The sequence below is a fragment of the Mustelus asterias genome, chromosome 17 (assembly GCF_964213995.1).
Source record: "Mustelus asterias chromosome 17, sMusAst1.hap1.1, whole genome shotgun sequence".
NCBI classification, from domain to species: domain Eukaryota; kingdom Metazoa; phylum Chordata; class Chondrichthyes; order Carcharhiniformes; family Triakidae; genus Mustelus; species Mustelus asterias.
The window spans coordinates 66693098-66708973 of NC_135817.1; the positions used below are offsets into that span (position 1 = coordinate 66693098).

A 15876-nucleotide genomic window follows, 5' to 3' on the forward strand; every position below is an offset into this window, starting at 1 on the left:
CTTGAATGTTGTTGGAGCTGCACTCATCCAGACAAGTGGAGAGCATTCCATTACACTCCTGACTTTGGAGAGTATTCCATTACACTCCTGACTTTGGAGAGTATTCCATTACACTCCTGACTGTGGAGAATATTCCATTACATTCCTGACTTGTGCCTTGTAAACAGTGGAGCGGTTTTGGGGAGGTGTGTTACTCGCTGCAGGATTCCTAGCCTTTGACCTGTTCTGGTAGCCGCAGTATTTATATAGCTGGTCTAGTTCAGTTTCTGGTCAATGTGAACCCCCGGGATGTTGATCGTGGGGCATTCAGCAATGTTAATGCCATTGAATGTCAGGGGGCAGTGGTTAGATCCTCTGTTATTGGAGATGGTCATTGTCTGGCACTTGTCTGGCGCGAATGTTACTTGCCATTTGTCAGCCCCAGTCTGGACATTGTCTTGCTGTTTTTGGACCTGAACTGCTCGGGTATCTGAGGAGCCATGAATGGTGCTGAACATTGTGCAGGCATCAGCGAACATCCCCACTTCTGACCTTATGATGGAAGGAAGGTCATTGATGAAGCAGCTGAAGGTGGTTGGGCCGAGGACATGAGTTAGCAAATGTTACGACTTTTAGCTTGAAACCAGCTTTGTTCTTCTTTATTTTTGCAGGAAGACCCATTTCTATTCGTCTATCACAATGTGTGCCTTGCTCTACGTGCACATGTCGTAAACTCCCACGTATCTTCTTGGCAACACAGCCCACCTCACCTGCTTGATCACATGTCTGATTTGTAAGGCCAGTATAATCCTAAACAGATATTTCTGAGCTGAAAAATTAAGGCCGACTCCTAACGCAAGAAAATCCCTAAATATGCAATTATTAGCTGAAAAATGGAGGGGTCAGCTCGTACGCCAAGTATAGGCCTAAATATGCATTTTGGCTCGCAAAAGAGGGTTGTCTTATATGCTGGGTTGACTTATATCCTGTGATCTATGGTTGGGATTTTTGGTACCATTATCCGACTAATAAATTTGGGCTGTTTATATCAGATGTTTCTAAACATACTCCAGAATTTTAAAAGGATGTGGATTGGCTTATTAAATTCTAATTGGGGTCATTATTTGCCAAAGGCTCTTATTTGTCGGAGGAGATCTCTAACCTGAAGTCTGAGATGTTTCTACTGAATGCTGCCACAATGTCGTACTGGTATATTTACAGCTTGCCAGCGTTCTCCTTACAGTAAGTTTGTGTCCGCTTTATAGTGTTTCTCATGGCTTGCTAAAATTTACAAGCTAGAGTTAAAATTTACTAGCAGTGTAGAGCAGCAAGAGATGACTCATTCCAGGTCATTCCAAAACAATGCAACGCAGCCCCTTTTTCTTTGTCCTCGAGAGACCAGTTAACACTAAACAAATGCTTCAGAATTGAATTGAATGAGTGGCTTCAAATTACATACCTAGTGGGTATTTACTAATACTGGTCACAGGGGTCCAGATCATCATAGCAGTGAGTGGTGTAATGTACTTTGACAATCATACTGCATAGTTTACAATGTCAAAATAACAACTTCATCAGCCTCTGCATACCACAAGCCAGATTTTTTTTAAAAAGTTGCAGCTAATCATTATTTGCCACTCATATGCCCTGAAACTCTACGGCATAAACTGTTTTAGGAACTTTTATTGCCAATTTGCTTCCCAAACTTGGTGGGAAGGTTAATATTTTCATTAAACAAAAATACCACCCCAGCAGGCATTGATACATTCCTTTCTCTGCTATTTTAGCAGAGGTGTTAATCAATTTTACACCAACGGCCAAATGCTTGTATTTTTAAAAAAACGCAGACGCAGGACTGCGAAACAAACCTGTTTTGTTTGTCTGCTATCACTAATTAGAAACGCTGGGTTTGGAGAACTTGCTGCAAATTGCTGATTTGTAGGCCGTTTGATGGAGTGCTGAGCTTTGATGTCTGTGAATACAGACCATGCTCGTATTTCTCTCTTAGCTATAGCACAGTGAGATAAAGAGTAACACTCCTTTACTCTGCCCCAAACACTAAAGAACGGCAAGACCGCTTTACATCGACGTGACATTGTTTTGCAGTTTTCATACCACGGTTTGTATGCGAGACTGGCATTAGTGCCAAATAGTGATAGTTTTGTGTTGATTTTTATTTTATTTTATTTATTATTGTCACATGTATTAACATACAATGAAAAGTATTGTTTCTTGCGCGCAAGACAAAACATACCATTCATAGAGAAGGAAACGAGAATGTGCAGAATGTAGTGTTAGAGTCATAGCTAGGGTGTAGAGAAAGATCAACTTAATGCAAGGTAGGTCCATTCAAAAGTCTGACAGCAGCAGGGAAGAAGCTGTTCTTGAGTCGGTTGGTACGTGACCTCAGACTTTTGTATCTTTTTCCCGAAGGAAGATGGTGGAAGAGAGAATGTCCGGGGTGCGTGGCATCCTTAATTATGCTGGCTGCTTTGCCGAGGCAGCGGGAAGTGTAGACAGAGTCAATGGATGGGAGGCTGGTTTGCGTGATGGATTGGGCTACATTCACGACCTTTTGTAGTTCCTTGCGGTCTTGGGCAGAGCAGGAGCCATACCAAGCTGTGATACAACCAGAAAGAATGCATTCTATGGTGCATCTGTAAAAGTTGGTGAGATTCGTAGCTGACATGCCAAATTTCCTTAGTCTTCTGAGAAAGTAGAGGCATTGGTGGGCTTTCTTAACTATAGTGTGAGTATGGTGGGGACCAGGGCAAGTTGTTGGTGATCTGGACACCTAAACACTTGATGCTCCCGACCCTTTCCTTCGTCCCCATTGATGTAGACAGGGGTATGTTCTCTGTCTACATTACGCTTCCTGAAGTCGATGACAATCTCCTTCATTTTGTTGACATTGAGGGAGAGATTATCGTTGCCGCACCAGTTCACCAGATTCTCTATCTCATTCCTGTACTCTGTCTCGTCATTGTTTGAGACCTGACCCACTACGGTGGGTCCAGATCCAAGCTCACTATTAAAACTGACTGAACTCATTTCACTCAGGATTCTCACAGCCACTAAACCAGTGACTAGTCTTGTTGGTGAAAGCCTGGATATCAATGGTCTGCAACAATCAATCCCAAATTAAATCATATTTTGACATTCGTACTTGACTGCCTACTTTGGGTTAGCCACACCTAATTATTTTGTTTCTTTCGGTCCAAAATGAAGATCCGGGAGAGATCTTTACAGTCCTTCATGACCAGGTGTGATTTGACTTGATTTGGTTTATTATTGTCACATGTACTGAGATACAGTGAGAAGTATTGTTTCTTACACACTGTGCAGGCAAAAACATACCGTTCTAGAATACATAGGGGAGAAGGAAAGGAGAGGGTGCAGTTACAGATGGGGTAAAGAGAAAGATCAGCTTAACATGTGATAGGACCATTCAGAAGTCTGATGGGAGCAGGGAAGAAGCTGTTCTTGCGTTGGTTGGTACATGTCCTCAGACTTTTCTATCTTTTTCCCAACAGAAGAAGATGGAAGAGAGTATGTCTGAGGCTCATGGGGTCCTTGATTATGCTGGCTGCTTTTCCGAGGCAGTGGAAAATGTGCACGGAATCAATGGATGGGAAGCTGGTTTGAGTGATGGACTGGGCTATGTTCACAACCCTTTGTAGTTTCTTGCGGTCTTGGTCAGAACAGGAGGGCCATTAAACTCCCCGTCTTGCATTCCCTCCTCTCAACACTATCCGCAATTTTCCAAGGAGCAGGCAAGGTAAGGTCATTGCCAGCCAGTAGCGGGCTGCTACCCACCAGGTCAAACCTTTTCAGCCATTGGAAGGAGTTCAGGGCTGGGGAGGAAGCCTGGCACATCAACCTGCTTGAGCTTTGAGTGAGAGAGTGAGGGGAGGCGCTTCCATCACCAACCGCCGCCCCCCCCCCCCCACCCTTCCATATTTCCCAGGATATTGCTTCCTCGCCTGCCCTTACCATCACTATCCCCATCCCCACTCTCCTCCACTCCCTTCCCAGCGGTGAGAGCCCACAGCTAGCGGGTCCTGGAGATCTGACACTCCGATTGGTAAGACTGGTTGTGGTGAACAGTGTTCAAGGTGAACAGTACTCCAGGTGATGCTGTCAATTAGATTGGCTCATTGAGGCAGGACCTCCTCCCAAGTGGGGGGCAAAAATCCCACCTCCAGCCAACGAATGCTCCTCAAAGGGTTGAATGGCTGTGGGGCTGTCATGATCAGCAGGGATGCTGACTCTCCGAGCAGTGGGGTGGAAATCTCCACCATCCGAAAAATCTTACCCCACGTATTAGAAAATGTCCAGCGAAAGAATTTTTGCCCGGTATCAAGGGGATAAACTTTAAGGAACGATTTGAGAAGTTTAAACTTTACCGCCAGTAATTGAGGAAATTAGGAGAAGATCTCATTCAGGTATGTAGAAAAAGGAAATGCTGAATTCAGAATATTGGGCTGGATTTTGCTGTAATTGTAAAGGTTATGCTATCAATGTTCACCATTGTAAATCTGTCAGTCATTTCTGTTGTTGCAAATACATAGTTAAACATGGAAATCTCGAAGCTGCTATGAAAGATAACCTGATGTGTTGTTGCGTTCCTTATTGATCAACTCGATATTGAAATGACTGCAATGGTGTGAATGTACCTACTCTTTTAGTGGTTGTAAGGGTTAGGGCTATTGCATTCAGGAGTAAGTGAGTCTCTTATGATGTAATGAGTGATCATTACTCATGAACAACCACTCTGGCTCTGAAAAATTGCTTTCAAAAGTCTCATTCCAGCAGAGGAAAACATTGGAGATTTTATTTACGTTCATTTCTCTTATTCCCAAGCACATTTCACAATCTTTATTTTGCTTTCTGTATATCAAAATTTGAATCTAGTTTATATTTCCTGCTTTACACTTTCTGGTTTGCATTTGCGTGTTTCATTGAGGATTATAAAATTTGATTGCTGGGAGAATCTCTGATTCCTAACCTGCTCAGAGATGCCACAGATCCTTATGGAGGGTAGCATGGTGTAACAGATGCCAGATGAGTGGAAATCTCTGCAGATAATCCCACAAACCTCTGTGGGCAACTGTCAACAAGGTGAATGGTGAACTACTGAGACCACTTAAACTACTATCGTTTCAAAGTCAGGAAAATAGGAAAATACATTTTAAGCGAATAAAAAGTACATTATTTGAGATCACATGTGATAAATGATTGTAGTAATCTTCAAGATAGTTTATTAGAAGCAGAAACATTCTGAGTCTTTCAAACATAGTTGGTTGCTAAAATGGATGAACTAATGTAATTGAAACTAGAGTTTGCTCATGGGTGAATGTGGTCCATTTCCAAGTCTTAGAATTATTTTCATGTACAGGATTTTGAAGCATTTGTAACCCACTTGTGGACCTTCTATTAGTCTGGGGTTGTTCTATTCTTGGAGCTGTTTCAGATCAGGCCAATCAATCATTCTGGCCAGTGAGAAATTAAATAACGTTAAGGGCAGGACTAAAACTAATTGTGGTTACATACTTTTGAACAGAGCAATATGGAGAGGATTGTGATCACTGGTTAGATTTTCTTTAGAGACACTAAAGGATGAAATTTGAAAAATAATAACAACATTTATAGATTTTTAAAAAGACGCATTTATGTAGCATCTCTCACATCCTCAGATTTCCCAAAATGTTTTACAATTAATGAAGTACTTTAGAAGTGCAGCTGCTGTGATAATGTAGGAAATCATAGAATCCCTACAGTGCAGAAGGTGGCCATTTGGCCCATCGAGCCTGCACCAACAACAATCCCACCCTGTACCTATCCCACGTATTTACCCTGTAAATCTCCTGACACTAAGGGGAAATTTAACATGGCCAGTCAACCTAACCCGCACATCTTTAGACTGTGGGAGGAAACCAGAGCACCCAGAAGAAACCCACGCAGACACAGGGAGAATGTGCAAACTCCACACAGTCACCCTAGGCCGGAATTGAACCTGGGTCCCTAACCACTGTGCCACCTAACCTATGCAGTAACCAATTTGTACATAGCAATCCCCCCCACAATAGCAACGTGCTAATGGCCAGAAAACCTTCATTACGTTGAGTAAGGGACAAATATTGACCAGGAAATGAATAAGTCCCATTCCTTTTTTGAAGTTGCGCCAAGGGATCTTTTACATCCACCTGTGAGAGCAGGCGGGGCTTCAACTTAATGTCCAATCAGAATGACAGCATCTCTAACAATGCAGAAATGCCTCACTGGGGTGTCAACCTGGAGTTTTGTGCTCATGTCTCTGAAGTGGGACTTGAAACCATGACCACCTGACTCCAAGGTGTGAGTGCTTTTAACATAAACCCTTGCAAAGGCACTCCACAAAGGTGAACCATCAAAGCTTTGACGCCAATGCAAACATTAAGCCAGATGGCCAATGCTATGGCCAAAGTGGTTGATTGTATGAGTGTCTCACAGGAGGAAAGATTTAGTAAGGTTAATCTAAAGGTTATGGCCTAGGCAGCTGAAGGCACAGCCACTAATGGCGGAATGATTAAAACTGGGAAATCTGAAGAGACCAGAGTTGATGGAGCAATCTCAGAAGGTGCAGGTGGGATGGTGCAGTGAGCCAAGAGGAGATCATGGAGGTAGGAAGGGATGAGATCATAGAGGGATTCGAAAACAAGCGGTAGAATTTTATGGCACCCTTGTGGCAGGGACGAGGCTGGAAAATGTGGCGAACCATTTAAAACTCCATTGACTTTGGTGGAACTGGAAGATCCCATTGGCAGGCGGGGCTGTAAAATTCTGCCCAAAGATGAGAATTTGAAAATTGAGGCATTGTTTAACAGCGAGTGTAGGACAGCGTGTACTGCAGAGATGGGTGAATAGGACTTGTTAGATGTTAGGACATGGGCAGCAGAAATTTGAGTTACCACAAGTTGCGGAGATTAGAACTAGGAAGGCCAGCCAGGAGTGTATTAAATTGTCAAGTACAGACGTTAAGAAAAGTTGTCGATGAGGGCCTGAGCAGCAATTAGGTCAGGCAAGGGCAACATGATAAAGATGGAAATTAGTCAGTCTTAGTAGTGATGCCACTATGTGGTCAGGGACTCAACCACAGAGGGTTGCCAGGGAGAGGGATGGAGTCAGTCACTAGGAAACAAAGTTTGTGATGGGGACTGATAACAATGGCTTCTGTTCTTGAAATATTTTGTTGGAGGAGATTTCCGTTCATTCAGTAATGGATGTCAGACAAGAAGTCTTAATGGATAGAGACAGGAGTAGGATCAAGAGAGGTGGAGGCAGCACAGTGGTTAGCACTGCTGCCTCACAGCACCAGGGTCCTGGTTCAATTCCAGCCAGGGGTGACCATCTGTGGAGTTTGCACATTCTCCCCGTGCCTGTGTGGGTTTCCTTCGGGTGCTCCGGTTTCCTCCCACAGTCCAAAGATGGGTGGGTGGATTGGCCATGCTAAATTGCCCCTTAGTTTCCCAAGATGTGTAGGATTAGTGGAGTAAATGCATGGGGTTACAGGGATAGAGTGGGCCTGGGGGAAAGATGCTCTATTGGAGAGTCGGTGCAGATTCGATGGGCCAAATGGCTTTCTTCTGCACTATAGGGATTCTATGAGTCTATAAAATGAGGTGGAGCTGGGTATCATCAGTGTACATGTGGAAATTTGCTACGGTGTTTTCCGGTGAGGGGGAGAGATGCAACATGTTGGTGAGATCCTTGGGGACAGCAGATATAACGGTGCGGGAGTGAGGAAGAGAAGCTCCCTGTGCTCCCTGAACCTTTCCTTCCAAACCTCATGCTTATTGTCGTGTTCTCATTCCACCCTCAATCCCTCCCCCACCCAACCTTGACCGTGCCATCTTGGGTGGCCCCTCTACTCGTCATCTTAACTACGCGCAAGGCCCATCAACAGCCAGTTCCTTCTATCTGTCACCACTGAAGAAGAATGAAGTGCAAGGAAATGGAGTTGAGAAGGAACAGACGGCAAGGAGCTTGCAAGGGAATGAATGCAGTAACAAAACCAAGAACACCGCCACGAATTTGCAAGAAAGGGAACTAAGTCAGGAAAAGTAATGATAACAATTGAGAGACTGGATACTCAGAATGGCAATAAAAGCTTATTGAAACCATCTTCACATTAAAACGTTCGGCAATTTTCAATACATCGAGCTTTTATTTTATCGAGAACAAAAAGAATTCGAGTAATTATCTTTGGAAAGTCAAATTAGCCATCGCTAGACAAGGGCAAAATGCGGGGGGAAAGAAAGCTTATTTGTAGAATAACCTCTTAACTATTTCATGTTTCTAATTACATGATTTCTCTGGTGTCCTTCAGGGACTTCTCGGAAATGATATGATGCAGCTCAATATATTGCTCAGTGAAGTACTTACAGCAAACAAAAACAGATGTTTCCTGTGATGGACATAATTGAATATCATGCCATGCTTTCTGCTGTGAAATGCTGAAGTGTATAGTTTGCTCTATTCCACGAAACTCTATATAAGGCTACATTTTCGTACACTCGGCTTTCACTTCAAAGTTGTAATCTGCGGTCCACTTGTTGGAGCATTCCGTAACGACTATGTAAATGTCTTGCAATATTGTGCAATTAGAATGGAGAGCAATAAGACAATTACTTAATTAAAATGGAATTTAGTTGTGACTTTTTATCTCAAAACTCAGCTAACGCCGCGGTGTACGAGCCAAGGTCTTGTAGAATGTAGAAATTTGTTGGTCTCTGAGCAATGGGGGAAAGAATCTGAATGTGAATGTGCCATGTCCTTTAATTTCCTCACAGACCTTTTTAACTCTTTCACACTGTGAAAACATTCCCTTTTGCTGAGACAACGGACAGTTTGCCAATTTTTCTGAGGCTGTTGATGTCACTGTTGCTCCGCACATGGGTGAATGGAGATCTGCGTGTTGCATAATGAGATGACCACTCCCCAAATGGCGTTCGCCTGATACGGTAATGTGCTCTGTTGGGACCAAAGCTAAGGGTTGATAGCATAGCAGCTGGTGTTTTCAGTTATTCTGGCCATTCCAAACTACAAATCAGTGACTGAGCAGTGTTTCAGCTGCAGTGTATTGACATTTATAATCAGAAGCTCATTCTGGTCTTCCTCAGAAATATTTTAGCTGCCAAACTAATTTGAAAGGCTAATAAAAGACAGTTTATTTTAAACAACAGCATGTCAACTCTTCCGCACCAAACTATTCTCCTGCCTCTTGCCCTCCGTAAAGAAAATGAAAGTGTGTTCAAATATGGCACCCCTACATAGTACAACCCTCTGTACCCGTTGGTCTTCGATGACCCCCAGTCTGACGATGCGCACTTAACAAATCAGACAGTATCTGTGGGGAGGAAGAGCAAAAGGGGAGGGCAAGGGAGATTAAATGACAAAAGATTTTGGGATAATGTATGATGTACACGCCTCTACTTTCTCAGGAGGCAACGGAAATTCAGCATGTCTGCTACAACTCGCACCAATTTTTACAGATGCACCATAGAAAGTATTCTTTTTGGGTGTGGCTCCTGCTCTGACCAAGACCGCAAAAAACTACAAAGGGTTGTGAACGTAGCCCAATCCATCATGCAAACCAGCCTCTTTCATTGGCTCATTCTTCACTTCCCGTTGCCTCAGGAAAGCAGCCAGCATAATTAAGGACCCCATGCACCCCAGATATACTCTTTTCCACCTTTTTCCACGGAGAAAAAAGATACAGAAGTCTGAGGTCACGTACCAATCGACTCAAGAAAAGCTTTTTCCCTGCTGCCGTCAGACTTTTGAATGGACCTATTTTATATTAAGTTGATCTTTCTCTACACCCAAGCTATGACTGTAACAATACATTCTGCACCCTTTCCTAGAAAAAAATCTCTATGAGTAGTATGTTTTGTCTGCATAGTGCAAAGAAACAATACTTTGCACTGTATGCTAATGCATGTGACAATGATAAATAAAATCAAAGAAACACAAGTTTCAGATGAAGTTCTGTAAATGGCTCAATAGCAGCATTCCAAATGCAAAATGAAAGAATAGAGAAAGGAACAACAAAAACCAAACCAGCAAAAAGGCATAAAACAAAATAGAAGCAGAGATTATGATCTAAAATGTTTGAACTCGGCTTTGAGTCCCAAAGACTGTCGAGTACTGAGTCGGAAGAGGTGCTGCTGGTGAGAAAGGAGGAGGTTAAAGGGCAGATGTTGTTTCTCTTGTGCTCTCAAGGTTTAAAGTCCATATAAAGTGTCATAAGTAGGCTTACATTAACGCTGAAATGAAGTTACTGTGAAAATCCCCTAGTCGCCACACTCCGGCACCTGTTCGGGTACACTGAGGGAGAATTTAGCATGGCCAATGCACCCTAACCAGCACGTTTTTCTCACTGTGGGAGGAAACCGGAGCACCTGGAGGAAACCCACACAGACACAGGGAGAACATGCAGACTCCGCACAGACAGTGACCCAAACCGAGAATTGATCTCGGGTCCCTGGAGCTGTGAGGCAGCAGTGCTAACCACTGTGCCACCGTGCCGCCCAGAGCAAAGGTGGTGTTAGAAATTAACTGGTGCACCTCCAGTTACTGCTTTCCACTCCACACCCATACTCTCTGGGTGGGATTTTACGGCCTTGCTCAGGCGAGATTGTAAAATCCCACTTGAGGTAAACGGAGATTTCTGTTCTGGGAACCTAGCCCGCCCCAATTCTGGGGCAGGCGAAGTGGTAGGATTTCAGCCTCTGTTTCTTTGCTAACCAATCTCCAATCCGTGCCAGTATATTACCTCAATCCCATGCGTTTTAATGTTGCACACTAATCTCTTAAGTGGGACTTCATCAAAAGCTTTCTAAAAATCCAAATGAACAACGATGTGCACAAGCATGGGATAATAAAGGAGAGCCAGCACTTATATGCTGAGCGAAAAACATGTTTTGCTCACTTGATTGAGTTTTTTGATGAGTTAACAGAGTATAGATGAGTTCAATGCTGTTGTTGTTTATGTGGACTTTCAAAGGACACTTGATGTCTTACCACAGAGTAGACCTGTTATAAAACTTGGAATAACAGTGGCAGTGATACAAAATTCACCAAGGGATAAAGAGTGTTGTGAATGGTTGTTTGTTGCACTTGAGGGAGGTATACAGTGTATTCCTCAGAGTGCAAAAATTGGACCATGTTTGACAGCATTGAAGAAGATAGTAATAAAGGTCAAGAGAATGTGGGCTGGTGGAATGGGCAGAAACAAGAAATTCAACCCAGGAAAGTGTGAGGGGATCCATGTTGGTGGAAGAATGAAGAAAAACAATACAAACTAATTTGTACATTTTTGAAGGGGCTGCAAGAACAGAAAGGTCTAGGGATGTTTGTGTAAAAATGTTTTAAATTAGCAGGGCTGTTTCACAAAGAAAAGGTTAATAAACCTCTCTGAGTTCCCAGGCTTTGTTAAAGAATAATTATGGTAAAACAAATGAGATACTAGTTCAGTCCCGTTTGGAATATTGGGTGAGATTCTCTGGCCTCCCTGTTTCTTGGTGGTGGGAGGTGGCACGTCATTGGCTGGCAGCAGGATCTTTTGGTCCCGGCACTATCCATGGGATTTCCCGTTGATTCCGCCCCTCACGGTGGGAGTGCACCATCGGCCGGACCCTGCCAGCGTGTAGAGCCGGAAGATTTCGCCCATTTTGTCCAATTATGAAGCTTTAAAGAGAGTGGTGGCCGTGCCTTCAGCTGCCTCAGTTCTAATCTTTGCAATCCCCTTCCTAAACCCCTCTGCCTCTCTATTTCTCTCTCCTTTGCTATAAGATGCGGAGTGCAGGAAAGAAATAGAGAATCTGGTGAACTGGTATGACGACCATAATCTCTCCCTCAATGTCAGTAAAATGAAGAAGATAGTCATCAACTTCAAGAAGCGTAGTGGAGGACATGCTCCTGTCTACGTCAGCGGGGATGGAGTGGAAATGGTCGAAAACTTCCAGTTTCTAGATGTCCAGATCACCAACAACCTGTGCTGGTCTTTCCACACCAACGCTATAGTTAAGAAAGCCCGCCAACACCGTTATTTCCTTGGAAGACTAAGGAAATTGGCATGTCAGCTACGACTCTCACCAACTTTTACAGATGCACCATAGAAAGCATCCTTTCTGGTTGTAACACAGCTTGGTATGGCTCCAGCTCTGTCCAAGACTGTAAGAAATTACAAAGGGTTGTGAACGAAGCCTGGTCCATCACGCAAACTGGCCTCCTATCCATTGGCTCTGTCTACACTTCCCGCTGCCTTGGAAAAGCAGCCAGCATAATCAAGGGCTCCATGCACCCCGGACATACTCGCTTCCACCTTCTTCCATCGGGAAAAAGATACAAAAGTCTGAGGTAACGTGCCAACCAACTCGAGAACAGTTTCTTCCCTGCTGACATCAGATCTTTGCATGGACTCCCTTATATTAAATGGACCTTTCTCTACACCCTAGTTATGACTGTAACATTACATTTTGCACTCTCTCCTTTCCATCTCTATGTGCGGTATGTTTTGTTTGTATAGCGTGCAAGAAACAATACTTTTCACTATATACTGATACATCATACTATCATAGAATCCCTACAGTGCAGAAGGGGGCCATTTGGCCCATCGCGTCTGTGCCAACCACAATTTTAATCCCGTAACCCCACATAATAACCCTGCTCATCCCCGACGCTAGGGTCAATTTAGCATAGCCAATCAACCTAACCCACACGTCTTTGGACTGTGGGAGGAAACCGGAGCATCCGGAGGGAACCCACACAGACACGGGGAGAATGTACAGACTCCGCACAGACTGTGACCCAAGGCCAGAATTGAACCTGGGTCCCTGGCGCTGTGAGGCAGCAGCGCTAACCACTGCGCCACCATACATGGAACAGTAATAAGCCAAATCAAATCAAAAGATGCCCCTTAAAATACAAACCTTTCCTCATGCTTTCAGTCGTCTGTACTAATATTTTCTTATGAGGCTTGGTGTCAATTTATATTGTTTCCATGAAATGCCTTTGGAAGTTTTACATTAATGGTGTGATATTCAACGCTAATTTTCTATAGTTGTATATTGTTTCTACATATTTTGAGCAAAACTTTGGCAAAGTGCCTGTGGCAAATTGCATTTGCCTACTTGAGTGATTGCACCAAACAATACTGTTTTTTCTCCCCCCTCTCAAATTTGATAAGAGCAAACTGCAGTGCAAGTGCTGAGACTTGCTGGATGGGATGCACATGGTCTGCTGCAGCTGAAGTATGGTCAGTTAGCCCAGCGGTGACCCAGGAGTTATCACCTCATTACTCCTTAATGAAGTGCTGAGTGACAATATTAGTATGTTAGCCAATGAGATCAGAACTAAGTGCCCAAGTATCCTGAGAAATAAAAATGCAGCTCCCCCTCTCTGATGGATTTACTTGAGCTATAGGCTGAACATTAAATATGCCTTTTAAGGATAAAGGGCGAGGCATTTATCATTTAATGAAAACAGGAAAAATCACTCCTCAGAGTAATTAATGAACTTTGAATGAAACTGCAGGAACACGCAGTGTTGAAAGGTGTGATATAAAGTTCTAGCAGACAAACGCAATGGGCCTCCAAAAATAAGTTTTAAAGTTTGTTTATTAGTCACAAGTAGGCTTACATTAACACTGCAATGAAGTTACTGTGAAAATCCCCTCGTCACCACAGTCTGGCGCCTGTTCGGGTACACTGGGGGAAAATTTAGCATAGCCAATGCACCTAACCAGCACGTCTTTCAGACTGTGGGAAGAAACAGGAGCACCCGGAGGAAAGTCACGCAGACACGGGGAGGACGTGCAAACTCCACACAGACAGTGACCCAAGCTGGGAATCGAACCTGGGTCCCTGGTGCTGTGAGGCAGCAGTGCAAGCCACTGTGGAGTTTATTGACCTTGGTGAATCTGCTTTAGATTTGAAGCTGTCACAACAGAACCATTGTTTTGAGGAGCTGCCTGTTTAAACTCAAAGTACATTTAAGATGGTTCGGAGATTTTGAATAAGTCCAATACCCACATATACATGAGCATTTACATTGGGAAATCTCTTGGGAACATTTCCATTGTTGCAGTTCAGGCTGCTTCAAGCTTAAAGATAGAGCCTAGCTTCAACTATACAGTTACAGATGGGCAGAATGGTGGGATTCTGAAACTTCAGAGGTAACCACCATTCTGTGCCCATACTGGGTCTCATTGTGCACCAGGTGGGATGTCTGGAGTAGCACAGCAGGAGCAAGTTGTTCTGAGCCATCATGTAGCCTCACACAGGCTGTAGGCATCATTTCTGAAAGAGAATATAAACAAGAAGCCCTTGTATTGACAGTTACAGATATGGGCCTGAGTTTTCCAGCCCTTTCCACCCATCGCTGCTACAAGCAAGAATGGAGAATTTGGTGCTCAGCCAAATCTCTGGTCACTGCAGCAGGACAACAAAAAAGTACCAAGTTGTCTTTATAAAGCCTATTTAATGTAACAAAATATCCCAGTGTGCTTCACGAGAGCATTATAAAACAGATTGGGACACGGATTGATGTAAAGAGCTGTTAGGGCAGATGACCAAGAGGTTGGTCAAAGGGGCAGATTTTAAGGAGCATCTTAAACAAGGTGGAGGTTTAAGGAGAGAATTCTGAAACTCTGAACCTTGGCAGCTGAAGAAATGGCCACTAGGAATGGAATAATTAAAATCAGGGATTGTCAAGAGGCCGGAATTGGAGAGGCGCAGATATCTCAGAGTGTTGCTGTGCTGGAGAAGATTGGAGAGATAGGGAAGGGCCAGGCCAGAACGTGGAGGGATCTGAAAACAAGAATTTTTAAATTGAGAATTACACTCATGAGGCTTATCAGATTATTATATTTTGGAGCTTTGAATTTGGTGATACGGCCAGTGAAGGCATGTACTATTCATAATTTCAAAAATAAAACTGTGTTTGTATGGGGGTTTCTAGAGCTGTCTTTTATTTTTAAAAATGGACACTGAGAATCTCTTTTCTGTCGTTTAAAGTGTAAGCTGCCCACGAAAAGAAAACAATGTTTAGTCAAAAGCGTTCTTAGTCATTTGTTACAGTAAAGGTTTTAAAATGTGAAATCTTGACATACCATTCCTCAGCTGTGAACAGGAAACTTGAATATCCCCTTAAGTTATTGTCTCGAAGAAATTGTAACATAAGACATGGCTCAACCAGGAACCAATGTGGGTTGAGGACAGGGTTAATGGATGAATGGGACTTGTTGCAAGAAAAGATAGAGACAACATAGTTTTGGATGACCTTAGGTTTACAAAGGACAGAAGGTAAGATGTTGGCAATGAGAGCACTAGAATAGCCAAGTCTAGAAATAACATTGATATAGATGAGAGTTTCAGCAGCAGATGAACTGAGGCTGAGGCAAAGGCAGATGAGGTTACGGAAATAGAAATAGGTAGTCTTGTATTTTTTTTCTTCATTCTTTCATGTGATGTCGGTGTTGCCGACAAAGCCACCATTTATTGCCCATCCCTAATTGCCCTTGAACTGAGGTCATTACCGAGAGCAGTTAAGAATCAACCACATTGCTGTGGGTCTGGAGTCAAATGTAGGCCAGACCAGGTAAGGATGGCAGATTTCCTTCCCTAAAGGACATTAGTGAACCAGATGGGTTTTTATGACAAACGATGATAGTCACATGGTCCCCATTACAAGATTAGCTTTTATTGCCAGATTTTATTAATTGAATTTAAGTTCCACCTTTAGTCCCTTGGTGGGATTCGAACCCATGTCCTCTGGGCATTATCCTGGGCCTGTGAATTTACCGCAATGTTAACATCTCTCATCCTCACATCCCCGAGCCTCGCCACCGCCTCC

The 15876-nt window shown here is 43.4% G+C and overlaps 2 protein-coding genes across 8 annotated transcripts in view; one reads left to right on the forward strand and one right to left on the reverse strand.

Moving 5' to 3' along the window:
* The window catches only part of cmss1 (cms1 ribosomal small subunit homolog), a 331630-nt gene that overhangs the window by 129684 nt on the left and 186070 nt on the right, over positions 1 to 15876 (forward strand). The window lies entirely within an intron of this gene.
* filip1l (filamin A interacting protein 1-like) overlaps positions 1 to 15876 on the reverse strand; it is a 253006-nt gene that overhangs the window by 110558 nt on the left and 126572 nt on the right. The window lies entirely within an intron of this gene.